Raw genomic sequence first — 13669 nt, 5'->3', positions numbered from 1 at the left:
GCTTATAATCAACATAACGGGCATAACAATGGCCATTAAAGTGCTATATAAGTGTGTGTTGTGTGTTGTGTTTTGTGTGTGTGTGTGTGCAGCTGGGGGCAGAGCACGGGAACCAACTTTGGAGACAAACAGCTGACGGCCAACATCAACTCATTTTGTATGGCCAACAGTTGAAGCAGAAACAGGCAGAGACACTGAAAGCTGGGAGCAGCTTGGTCGCAGGGCAGACGATGGCAGAAGCATTGAGGCGAGAGAGAAGCAAAACTAAAGCTCAAGATTTTACAGGATTAAAGCAGCGGGAGGATGGGGCACATATTTTATGCACAAATACAAAATTAGAGTCTTTTTGTTACTATCTAAGAGTTATTTGCATCAAATGGATATTAAAATTAAACCAAGCGCTGTGTCGCGAGTCTCTTGGTGTCGTCGGCGGTTTGCCTCGACTTTTTAAAATGTTTAAATTTATATATTTAGAGTCTCACGGAAAGATCGTAGAGGAGCTAAAAATGAGGCAGGAGAGATTCGGCAGGAGGAGGTTGGCAATGGAAGAGGAGGTAGTAGGCAAAATATGGGGCACGAGGCAGTATTGTGACTGTCTGATATTTTTTTGTTTTTTTGTTGGAGGCATAAATCTGTGCACAATGCGTCTGGCATTTGCTTGATGGCTCCTTTTTGGCCCTGTTTCTCCACTCTCTCTCTCTCTCGATGTGGCTGTAACACAGTGCCTGTCTGTAACTGTAACTGTAACTGTAACTGTGTGTGTGTGTGTGGATCTGTCCGTGTGTGTGCTCCTCCCCCCATTATCCTGAATACTTGTGTCTCTCTGATGTGTTGGTGTCGCTGGTGCGTGTACAACTTTGACCACAATAAAATTTATTTGTATTCTTTTTTCCGGCGTCGGCCATCGTTTGTTTTCGCCGCTCAAGTGCGAAAGCAGCAACAACGAGAACGAGATAGAGAACGAGAAAGAATACAAATAATGATAAAATATAAAAACGTATAACAAGCATAAGAACAGAGACAGAAAGTGGCTGGGGAGACAGACGGACGGAGAGTCGTCATGGAGAGCCAGACAAAAACGAATTCCAAATGCACTTCAAACGAAACGATTCCCGGAATGTATCTAAAAAAATGCATAAAATTGCGAATTAATGAATAAGCCAGCCAGATGATAAAGGAAGGGAGGAAGAAAGAGAGAGAGGCAGAGACAGAGCATGAAGAGAGTATGAAAACAGAAAAGGCACTGAGACACTTTGAGGCCTCCTTTCCTTTAGGTATAAATCGTAGGCCTATTCTCAGGCGTACTTAAGTAGAACGAGTTTTGTATGGATAGATGGATTAATTGTATGTTACCAGCAATAGTAGAGTAAAGGATTCAGGGTTCAAACAAACGATTTGTATTCGTTCAATTAAATTCTAGAATTTAGTATAGAGAGTAAGAAATAAATATATTTACATATAATATAACATAATAATATTGATAATAACAATAATTGAAATCCATCTTCAATCTCTTCCACTTTTGAGTGTGATTTTGCGATCTTTAATGTATAATCCTTAGCAAAAAGTAGAAGACGATCCCGAATCTGGTAACTCTTCTTTAACGACCACAATCGTTTCCTTTCCACTAGTCTGCTCTCTCAACAACAACTCGCTCTGTCTTCTGGCCATATTTCGCGCTGCCTCTTGGCCATGCCTCCCTTCTCCCCTGCCGATCCCTGTTGGCCATATCCCTCGGCTTATTATATAGGGAGCCAACAAACCGTAACTCAGACACCGCCCTGAGACTCTGAGGTCGCCTCCCTTTTGGGGTTTACTTTGCACGCAACATTTTTCACTCCAACCTCCCCATGCCAGCCCTTCCCCTCTGGTTTCCCCTGGTGCGTGCGTGCGTGTGAGTGATGCCATTCCCTGCCGCTATTTTTGTCTGCTGTCCAGTCCAGCCCAGCCTTTTGGGGGGCAGCCGTGCAATTGTGCTTCACGGTGGGGGGCGCTTTCAGGCGGCGAAGGCAGAGCGAGGAGCGAGGAGGGTGGACTGAGGGGTGAGGAGCGAGGGAAAGCGAGGAGTGCGTACGGTTGGTATTTGGTCAATGCGTCAGTTTTACGGCTCGTAATGCTTGTAATTGATTGTTAATGCCGCACTTAACCCAGACTCCCAGCTGCGACTGCGACTGCGGGCCAAAAGGACAATTGTCCTTGCGGTGGAAACGGCCACGGAGCTGCACGGCTCTCCGGCACTCTGGCTCTCTGGCTCTCTGGCTCAGGGGGGTTATGAATGAATGTCTCTTCATCTCTACATTTCCATCTCTCTCTCTCGCTCTCGCTCTCTCTTGGTTGCCTGTGAGCTGCCTCTGAGCCGTGTTGCGTGCCTTGGCTTATTTATTATTTAAAGGCGGAATCCGACGTCCTGCCCCAAAAGTGGGCTGCTGTGTGCAATTGTGGAAATGCCTTTTTCAAAAATAACACACACAAAAATCAGTTAAGAATAACCAGATGAGTAGCGGGGGAAGAGGACTACGACGACACAAACAAGGCCAAGGATCGTAAGGCTTATCGCCTGGCTGAAACCACACAGCTTCAGTGGTCTGCCTCAGCCCCTGCCTGCGCTGTCTGGCCAGAATCTGGAGCAGACTTCTCGAAACCCAAACCGAATCCGAATCCGAATCCGAATCAGAGCCCGTGAATCGACATGCCCTGCATATTTCATACAGAGAGGCAGCGAAAAAGCGAGTGAGAGCGAGTGAGAGAGCCATGTGTGGCATCCACAAAACGGAAACGTTAATGCCGGCAATATAATAAAGGATAATGCAGCAGGAATGGAGCCGATTCCCGGGCAGCCCCTGGCCTGGCATTCCCCCGCTGTGCTAAAAAGGGTCCAGGCACCAGGCGGACAACAACAGAAAAACCTGGAAAATGACAATAAACAAAAATGCAGCAGAAACAGCACAAATGCAAAACGAAAAGATGCAAAACGGTCGAGAATGCCATGAAAATGGCACAGAAATGGCGCTGGAAATGGGCAGAAGAGAATGGCAATTCGAAACGACTGAAATGCTCTTCTGGCTTTGGCCTTTCACATTTCTTTCATTCGTCTGTTCTTTCGGGTTTGGCTCAAGCTCTTTCCCTTATTGAATTCGCAACATGGCAACAATTTCTGTTGCATGCCACTATCTTCCCTCCAGCAGGACACACAACACATTATAACCACAATGTCTGCATCCTGCAAACTGGGCAACAGGATTAGCCCTAGAAAAGAACTTTATACGAGTAAACTAACCCACTCGTTGCACATAATTGTGGTATCAGGGATAGAGGAGGAGTTTCGGCATTCAAATGATTTCAAAAAGAATGCTGTGAAAATGAACGAACAATTACACTTGGTGGAAAATGTTTAAGAGGCGGAACAAACCAGAGGGGCACCTTGAAAAACCTAAGCCTCGAGCACCTACAATCAATAATTGTATATCTTTAATAATAATTAATTAACCAATTAGGTTTTGCATTACATTTTAGTACAATTATTCTTGGGAATTATTTTCTTAACGATTTATCATATATTTTCAAGGAATATTTTCAATATTATAGCCAGAGTGAACCAAACAAATGTCCCCATGTCCATTAGGAAGGGAAAGGGGCTCTGCATTCATACGAATTTTCTCGGTTATGGGTTGCTGGACTGGCATTTTTCGCTTCTGCTTCTCAAGTATCCAAGAATGGTGTGAAATTGTTCTGCGTGTTTCATGGCTTGGGGGAATGCGTTATAAAATAATGTATTGGCTACTGTGCATTTTGCATAATTGTTGCCGGCCGGGATTGACCCTTGATTCTACATAGAATCAGGATACAGCTTCTGCATAATAATCGCAAAGATCTTTGTGGCGGCGCTGGCAAATGCAAACATTATGAGAACACGCCGGACATGACCAATATTGTTCACAGGCGGCTGCTCAGAATTGGCCTCAGGCTGCTCAGGTTTTGCGATTTGATCGGCCATGACAAACTGCGAGTATCTTTGAAAGTATTTCTGAATAATTCACAGCCCTGACTGTAATCTGGGACTCCAAAATGTTGATTGAAATGGCAAGGCTTTTGCTGTAGTAACGTGTTCGATAATCACAAATTTGAACTGACTGTTTATCCAAAGGTTTCATCATTTGAATGATAGTTTTTCCAAACCAACTACCTTCCGCTGTAAAACTTTTTCCGCAGCTAATTGGTTTATTTAAATTATTTTCTTATTAAGCAAAGGTTTCAGGGAATGCTAAGCCATGTTTGAATATGGCAAAATATATTCAAAAAGTCGTTGAAACTTCTAGGGGAATGCAGACAGCAAAAAGTTCCTTACCTTTGTGTATAAAATTGTTTCAGAAATTTGTTTACAAACTTTTATAGTTAGAAACAATAAAGAATCTATTGCCGAAGCACGAAAGAAAACAGAAAACGAGTCAAACAATTAATTCCAGACTCTGACCAAAGCATAGAAAAACTTAAATTTAATTAGAGTTCTGGCAAATGTGGAAAAACCTTCGGAATAATTCGATGGTCTCATGGTCACATGGAAAGGTTTCAATAAAAAGATGACCCAGAGTAGTTATGGATATCCCAGTGCCCATAAAATAAATGCCAGATGTGCTACATAAACAGGTGGCAGCATGAGAATGAATGTGAAACAATAAACATACATGATATTTGTCTCGCTGCACTCGATTAAAATGTGTGTCAAATGCTTTCGAATGTAAAAAGCAGTAACCTTTGTAATGAAAGTGCTCCTCGCACAGCTTATCCCTATATTCCCCGAAGGGAGAGGGCTTATTCCCTTCTGGTTTTTAATCTTTTTAATTGTTTTGTAATGAAGACAGTGGCCCCTGCTCTGCCCTCTTGTGTAAACACATGCATGGCTGCGTCAGCCAAGTATTTAGTAGTGGAGCTTTGTGTGGCAGCATCAGCCAAACGATTTGCAGCAGAAACAATTACCGCAAATCAGATGACAACGGCGGGGCAGGGGCACCGAGCGGGGTAGCGACATGCTCGTATCTGAAAGATAGATTTGTTTTAAAGTAACTAGGCAACCGCCACCAGATGAGAGTCAGTCAGAGTATGGTGTCGAGGGGTCAGCAAAGGCTACACACACACCCACAATAATGGGTGGGTGCTGCTGCTGCTGCTGCCAGTCGTTGAAATGAAAATGAAGATGAAATAAAATGGAAAGCACAAAAACAGAAAGAAATAAGGAGAAAAAACTTGAAATTTTCTATGCTGTAAACGAAATTGAAAATGAAAATGAACAAGCGAAGCGAACACGGACATGGACATGGCATAGGACATGCCATAGGAGCACGGACCCAAGTTCTAGACATAGCGTGGGGGTTTTTCCAGAGAGAGAGAGAGAGAGAGAGAGAGAGAGAGAGAGAGAGATGCACATAGACATGGACATGGTGGGGTACATGTGCTATTGGAGGCGTTGGCAAACAGCAGCGAATGCCAGGAGTGCCAGGATACATATATGGGATGTACGAGTGTCGAGCGTGGGTGTGCGGTGTGCGGGAAGGTGACTCAATGGTTTGTTTTTCTACTCGCACAAACTCTGCGTTTTGCGTCTTGTAATGAGCCAGAGGAGCAGCAGCAACAGAGCGAGAGAGCGAGAGAGCGAGCGAGGTAGATCTGTCCGATGAGCTCTGAGCTGCTTCTTAACTAACCAAAATCCATGAGTTGGCCAACAGTTGGCACAGAGCGTCTAGAGCATGGCAATGCTATGAATGTGGCGGGGAGAGGCGGGTGTCCTGTCGCTTAAAAGCAAATTGCGCTGAAAAGCAATCAGCGCATAAGTGCAATACAAATACAAACAAGTTTATTGCGTTTTCCTACGTTCCTCCCCCCTCTCACTCACTCGACGGTGTTTCCGGTCAGCAAAATGCTGTTGCTGTTGCCGCTGCTGTAAAAAGGACTCTCTTTGCCAGCGGATGTGGATGCCAGTTGCATAACGAAATGAGATGCTTGAATGGCGGAATGGCGGTGTGGCGGTGTGGCAGTGTGGCGGTGCGTTGGCATGGGAAAGCCAGCCAAAGTGTCCAACCAAAACAGCATAATATTTACAGCCAATACTGAAATGTCATGATATATGGTGGCTTATTAGACGCGCGGTTAAAAAAGAGATTTCTAATTTGATTCGAAGGACACACAAAGGCTGGGAAATGTAGGGGAAATGTGGCATACACATGTATGTATGTATGTATGTATGTATGGTTTCCATGAGCATATTAGGCCATGGGAAAGGCCAAAGTACTCGTAGTATTTAGGGGAAAAATCTATATTGATATCTGGCATACATAGATTGATGGATAAATAACAAGAGAGTAAACATGGGAACACTCGTACGAGTACGTGTGTATGTATATGGATTTGTGGGGCTCAGCATGTGGTGGATTAGGGTCACAATGTGGGTCAGCTATTAGCCAAGATACGAGTGTTTCCCGTACACATCGAATGTGGGTCAACGAACGGTTTTCTTTACCTTAGGAGTATCGAAAGAAGCAATGTAAATGCGAATGTTTCCACATCTATGTATGATTGACAGAGATCCCAATTCACTGATTCTATCTATTGTGAGTTCGAGTTCATATCCTGCAATATATCGATTAGGGCTGTCTGGGACAGCATCCGCCATGAAATGCAAACACTAATCATAGTCGTAGGAAGAAGATACTTGAAGTTACTTCCTTGCTGCATCGTGCAGCTGGCTTGTTGCTCATTATACTGTGGCAAGTCTGAAATTGTTAGCCACAACGAAAGCGATATCTGCCAGCGTGGCCCCGATGCTCTACCACAATGCAAAAAGTTTCAAATATCCGAGTTTTTGCGCGTTCTTTTTGCGCTGCTTCTTGGGTTTCATCGATTTCTTGCTTATTCAAGTTGTTAATCAAGGAAATTATGTTTAACCTTCGAGGGAATTATCTACCGCCATCATATTGAAGGCTTATTAAATCGGCAACGGAGCAGAAACGACATCAGGGCAATGGCAGGTGCCCAAGCCCCCCGCACCCACCACAGCCGAGTAACCGTAATCTCTGGCAATCACATTCCGGATTGCACCGCAGAACAAAACGCACACACACACACATCACACAGAAGACAAGGCATTCAGGAAGGGGTGCTGTGCAGTGGGGGCCTCTCTCATCTTTTGAAGGCAGTGTTTGGCGGAGTTTGGCGTCGACACCTGGCATGAGTGATTGCCCGAGCGGCAGGGTTTGCGTTACCAATGCCAGAAAGGACTTAGCGGAGCAGGGTGTGTGGGGGGCATGGGCCAAGCAGGGCAAAGGCAGTTATTACCCATATGGCCATTTGAGTGTTGCCGAACTCCCGTAACCCACTCGACGAAACACGAAACGAAATGTGTACGTCTGGAAATACGGCACAGAACACATTTGGGCCGCGTAATGGAGTTTTTCTTTTTCTTTTTATGGCATTTATAAGCGCGCCAAACAAAATACCCCCCTCTCCGCTAAGTGGCAACGTAACCCAGGGTAACGGACAGACACCCGAACATGTGGCATTTTTTTTTGTGGGGGGAGTACAACCATGGCCCCAAAATAAAAAAAAATATCGAAATAAATTAAACTAGCGTTTCAGGGGCTAGAGAGCCTTGGACTTGACTTTACTGGAGTTTTGCTTTCGCCTTTTTCGTGCCTATAAAAGGGAGAAACAAATTGAAGGCGGGATGCAAGCTGAAAGGGGAACATGGACATAAATGGTTGATTTTTTATTGAGATTTCTTAGCTTTCAAATTGTTCGCTCAATGTTGGAGTTAGTTTTGACCAAGTTTAGAGTTTCGCAGAAGCGTCTCAATTTTCGATTAAAATATTTTCTATTCTTATTACGTTTTACAAGAGAAGGGCTTTGATGGATCTTTCTACAACCCGAACACGGAGGATTAACTTCACACTTCCAAGTGCAAATATTCCCCAAATATACCCTAATTTATTATCCACAAAAAACAATGAAATATAATCCGTGAGCTCAAACTTGTTGTATGAAATAATCAACAAGTTCTTTGGCGTAGATGTTCCGCAAGAGTTTTGATCAGATTCCCTGCGAATAATTCTTTTCGAAAAGGTAACTTCAGAGCCCATAATAAAAAGTTTCACAGATGTAACTTAGGGCACGAATTTCGGGGTAAAACTATCCTCATAACTATCCCCATGCGAAACTCCATGCGGAAGTGGAATGGGCCTCACTTTTGGGCCTGTCTCAATTGTAGGTGCTGGGGTTGGGGTTGGGGTTTTGGGTCGGCTTCGGTTTCGGTTTCGTGGCAGATCCAATAAAATGTGCGAAAAACGTTGATGCCGCGGCCCGCGATTGCCATTTATTTTTATTGCCGCACTTACCTGCTACTTAGCGCCTCTTTGCTCTCTCTCTCTCTCTCTCTCTCTCTCTCTCTCTCTATCCTTTCGTGAGCTCCAACTGCGTCACGGGACACTGGGCAGGTGGGCGTGGCACGCTCAATTCGCAGCGTCACAGAAAAAGTTTCGTTTTGCGTTTTTCGAGTTTGAGTTTTGACTTTTTCGCCTTTGCGAGTGCGAGAGTGCGAAATGGAAATGGATGTAGAAGTGGAATTGGAGGCTGGAGTGTGCGACTGGCACTTTAATCAGCAGTGCCACCAGCTGCTGCTGCTGCTATCCTGCGAACAGGAGAGCACCTAAGGACTAAGGCTATGGGTTCTATGAGGCTGAGCAGGTGTCTGTCGTAGTCTGTTGCTTCTGCCGCTGTGGCAAACGAAAGAATTCACCGCCAAACACCTCCCGAGGGCCATAAAGTCTCGCATATTTATAAGCCTCCTCCACCTGCCCGTGTCCCAGCCAGCCTGCAGTATCTCCCTGCCTCGCTCGATTTGTATCTAGGCTCCTGCTTTTATGGCCAGTCAAATGTATCGATATGTGTGTGTGTGAGTGTGTGAGTGTGTGTCTGTGTATCCTAACCCAAAATCCCCATCCATATCAGCGTGTACTTTCATCCTATTTGCACATCATAGAACCCCAAAGAAGGAGAGGTCTATGGCCACATCGTTCCATCTTGCAACCTTCGCCGCCGCCTCTGTCGTCCCCATCTGATTCGTCAGCTGCGTCGCATTTATTTCGCATTTTGCGTTTTTATTGCGCAAAATTGAAGGGCGAACGGACTTTATTGCCGACTGGATTTTTGGCATAAACAGAATTTATGCATACACAATATACACAACAGAAAAAATGCCAAAAAATGGCAGACAAAAAAAAACGTGTGGAAAAGAAATGCCTAAAAGACGTGACAAACTCTTTGGAGACACACCACACACAGTGGCACATTCAGAACGAGAACAGAATGGTCTCTGTGTTCCATTCCCAAGAAGAGAGAGGAGAGAGAAGAGAGAGCAGAAGAAAGTTTTTAATTTGCTTAGACGCGACCAAAAGTCTGCAGAGCTCTGCAGTAGCTCCTCCTGGGAGCTCCTACTCAAGCTCAAGTCGAAGACTCCACTCCGGTTGCTTAAACCAGATTAAATTATCGCATTTTTCTTTATATTTTTTTGTGTGTTTGTGCTACTCCTGCTGGCTCCTGGCTGCTGCTCCTACTACTGCTGTCGTTGATTCGATTTTTGCTAACCCAAAAACGAAAGAATCAACCAAAATCTTTAGGCAAGCGAGGAGCAAAAGTTCGAATAAATTGAGTGAAAGTTCGCATTTACCTTAACAATTTCTGGCTTTTCTTTAGATATATTTTGTATGTTTCATTTGGGGATGGCGAGCGAACTTGGAAATAGGTAGGAAAGTGTGGCTGCCGCATTGGCTCAGGTGTGGATGAGTTTTATAAGATACAACTTTTTCCCTCAAACGAATTGAAGGACATTGAACTCCTTTCAGCGACGCGAGGCCTACTTTGGTGCGCTTCAAAAAATGATTTGCTTACTAGAGTTTTAATTGAAAGCTGTTGGGTTTCGCCGACGCAACAGTCACGCCAGCTGTAAGTGCAACATCCACACACAGTCACTCCCACTCCTGCACACTCTCACACACGCACTGATGTATTGGGCACTTACGGTGTGTTTTGGGATTATTGGGGCAGGCCCATATCAGTATGCTACACTTTGCTACACGTTGCAGTCACTTCTTCTCACTTTTTCGTTGATTGTTTGAAATGTTTTTACTTCTTTTATTTGCATGGTATGAGTCCCAAAAAAAATAAACAAACAAGCACTTAAAAAAAAGAGCAACAATCGGTAGTACCCAACAAAAATACCAAACGGCAATCGACGGCGGAGACGACACACGGTGGCACGGGGCACGGGGCACGGGTCGCGGGTCGCGGGGCACAGTTACGGGTTGCGGTTCAAGGCGCTTCAGATGCGGTCAAGTGCCGCCAACAAACGCGGGAACGCGACGACAGCGCGGCAAGCGTGTTGCAAGCACGTGAAGACGAGACACCGAATGAATGCGAAATTTGAAATGCGAAATGCAACGCGTGAACGTGTAGAACAATCCGCGTGTAACGTGTTTGATGCGCTGACTGGCTAAAGGCCGAATAAGTGGCACACTCTGGTGTTGGCTCTGGTCGAGTCGAGAGTCGAGAGTCGACAGTCCCCGATCCAATCCAATCGACTTGAATCGTGTCGGAGTCGAGTCGAGCGTCGAGTCGAGTCGATTCGAGGAGTCAAGTGGAGGAGGTCGCTTGTCCGTGGGCCAAACCGCTGTGTTCGATATCCTAAACGAAACTGAACGTCTCGTGCCGAGCGCAGTGCCACACACAAAACTCGGCCAATGACTCGTCTGCTGTCTGTGTCGAGTCTTTCGTTCCACATGCAACACTCACACACACGCACACACACTCGAACAAGCGAAACGGCACACACAGAGACACAGCGCACCTTTGGGCAGGTTGTCGAAGTCCTCGGCCTTGTCGTCGTCGTCGGCTCTGACGCCTGCCGAACATCAAGCATCGTGTGGGTGTCCACGACAATAGCGCAGGCGTGAACCTGGCATCTCTGTGGATCGCATATGTGGATGCCATTTGCATAAGAGATGATTAAACAGCATAAATAGTATCAACAACTGCAAAAGCTTCACTATTGAGTGTTTTTCGGAACATAAAGTTATTAATAATGAATGGAAATTAATTCTACTCAGCTTGGGCGGCAGAAAAACACACAAAACAAATTCCAACATCATTTATATGTGAGTGGATATAGTAGCTCGTACAGCCTTTAAGCACTAATCGGTCATCCGGACGGGCGGACAGATAAACAGACAAACAGGCAAGACCATGTCAATAGCCGGATTCTTAAATGTGATTAAAAATATATAAACTTTATAGGCTCGCAAAATTTCCCTTTTGATATATTCATGTAAGTGCCGGGCTGGAAAATATAATATTTAATTCTGACAAATCTCAAAACAATGTCCATAGACACATGTGCTTATGCCGTTTAGTAAATTGGGAATATTAATTCAATCCATTTGGCTAAAGTCATACCATCCACATGTGCATTCATTAACCTATTCGCAAAATACGCCCAACACTGGCCGTATCGCTGTGGATCGCATTGACTTCGGGCAGCGCGAGTGGCACCTCCGAGGGACAGTCGTGGCCGACAGGTTCGCTGCTTTGCAACTGCAGCAGACGACTGTGTCGCACGACTGCGAATGCTTCCCTCGGACTGCTGCTACGATGCTTTTCTGCTGCTGCTTCTCCTGTGCTGCTGCTGCTGCGTGGCGTCTCCGTTGCTCCTATGCGGCTGCCGCCGGACAAGTTCAAGGGAATTTTGTGCGACTCGCGGCGACGGCGTCGCCAACAAATAAATTACACACGGACACGCACTCACACACGGTGCAGGGAGGGGGTGGAGGCAGAGTGCGATAGCGAGGGGATGCACGGGGAGGACACGCACTCGCGGAGACAGCAAATGCATGCAAATTAAGATGGCAGCCGCAGTGCTGCTGCGTCTGCTGCTCGGCATTCCTTCGAACTCGGCCAGTGTGTCAGCAGCAGCAGCAGCAGCAGCAACCCGCAGTCAGCTCTCCTTTCCTCTCGTTCGCTCTGCATATGTGCCTCTCTTTCGCACCATCTTTCTGTTTTGCTGCGCATTGCACTTTGCTGACTTTTTCCCTTTGGTTTTTGCCTCCGACTTTGCACTCTGATTCGAATTCCTTTGGTGGTGTTGCTGGGAAATCTCTTATGGCAGCTCCACCTGAACGCTTTCCCTCCGTCCTAAGCCCTTTGCACTCGGTTCGCTTGCTTTGCGCATCGTCGAGCAGCATCAAGTTGATTTTCGGCCACACACAACACCCCACACCCCACACCCGAGACCCCTCACTGAAAGTTGTCATTAAAAAATTGCACTCAAAATAAGAGAGAGAGAAAGGGAGATAGAGATGTGTTGCAACTCTGTTGCATGCATCAGCCAGTGCGAATACAAAAGTGCAACAATATCAGAGATGGAGGAAAAGAGCGCCAGTGCAGGTGCAACAACTTTTACGCATTTATGCCCAGCGACTTTTCCACTGTGGACGCCCGCAGTGGATGCTCTCACCGATGATGGGGAGCCTGAATGCCCGAAGCTACAAGAAAGGATTTCTACAAAACGTCCTTTGTGTAAAGGTGAAAATAGTGCGAGACTTTGCAGATTGATTTAATGCCACTGCTTTCTATCTCTCGAAAGGGATGTCTAGTGCTCATGAACCACTGAAATCTCTGTGCATAAATTGGTTTACGGAGACTGGCTAAGCGCAGATTTCAGGCAGAGTCAAACGATGGGCGCTGCTGCATGATACGTGAATTAATGATGCCATCGAAGAAGAAATCATTGAATAATCCACTGAAAAATCTTTGGAGCTTGACCCAATAAGTATTCCCATTAAGCTCTCATACCAGTGAAGGATCATCCCACTTAAACGCGAATGCACTTGCAAGACATTAACTTTTGCATTCCACTTATGAAAAGGTGCATGAGAAATCCTTGGGTTTCTCCAAATAAGTACAAATGAAAGATGATGCCTAGATCCATCTTGGTATTCTGATTGGCACCTCCCTAGGGACAGGCCGTAAGTCTCATGTGAAAATTGCTTGAGCTGCTCCAATTTCCAGTTTCAGCCAAAATGCTTTGCACTCGCCTTAGGCGGAAATCTCTGTGGACATGCCCCGAACCGAACCATTAAAGTCTCTCGCATACACATCAAGAGCAATCTGTTAAATGTCTCTTCTACTCGTACCATCCATACCAGCAAGTGTATGCCCGATGCAAGAGAAGCGGCTGGCTGGCTGGCTGGCTGGCTGGCTGGTTGGCTACATTTCGCTGCCGTTGTTCGTCTTGGCTTTTGTGAATGTTGCTGCCACCGTTGCTCCGTCTTTCTGGCATTGTTCTGGCCGCCTCCATTGTTTTAATGCAACAGCCACGAAATGCAACTACGAAAACGACAACAATCAGAACGGGGCGACAATGCGGGTGGGGATGACGACAACGTAGCATTGTCAGTGCCGTTGGTTACCTGGACGCCTGGGTGTGTGCCCCTAACGCTGCGTCTGGCAATGTCTTCGTTTCGTTTTTGGGGGTTCATCGTGGGTGAAAGAACATGAGGAGTATATGCGACAACTAGAACACGATGTAAAGCATACAAAACGTATTTTTTGATATTTGAAACTATGCAAATTA

General features: G+C 45.7%; 1 long non-coding RNA gene across 1 annotated transcript; it reads right to left on the bottom strand.

Annotated features, from left to right (window-relative positions):
• Nucleotides 1-8418: 8418 nt before the first annotated feature.
• Nucleotides 8419-10729, bottom strand: LOC117892456. The gene is made up of 2 exons (XR_004648724.1): nucleotides 10344-10729; nucleotides 8419-8562 (listed from the first exon to the last, which is right to left on the bottom strand). It is a non-coding gene; the product is annotated as an uncharacterized LOC117892456 (long non-coding RNA).
• Nucleotides 10730-13669: the final 2940 nt, after the last annotated feature.

Source organism: Drosophila subobscura, chromosome A (assembly GCF_008121235.1).
Source record: "Drosophila subobscura isolate 14011-0131.10 chromosome A, UCBerk_Dsub_1.0, whole genome shotgun sequence".
Classification (NCBI taxonomy): Eukaryota; Metazoa; Arthropoda; class Insecta; order Diptera; family Drosophilidae; genus Drosophila; species Drosophila subobscura.
The sequence above is the reverse complement of the archived record's forward strand: the minus strand, read 5'-3'. Positions and strand labels throughout refer to the sequence as shown.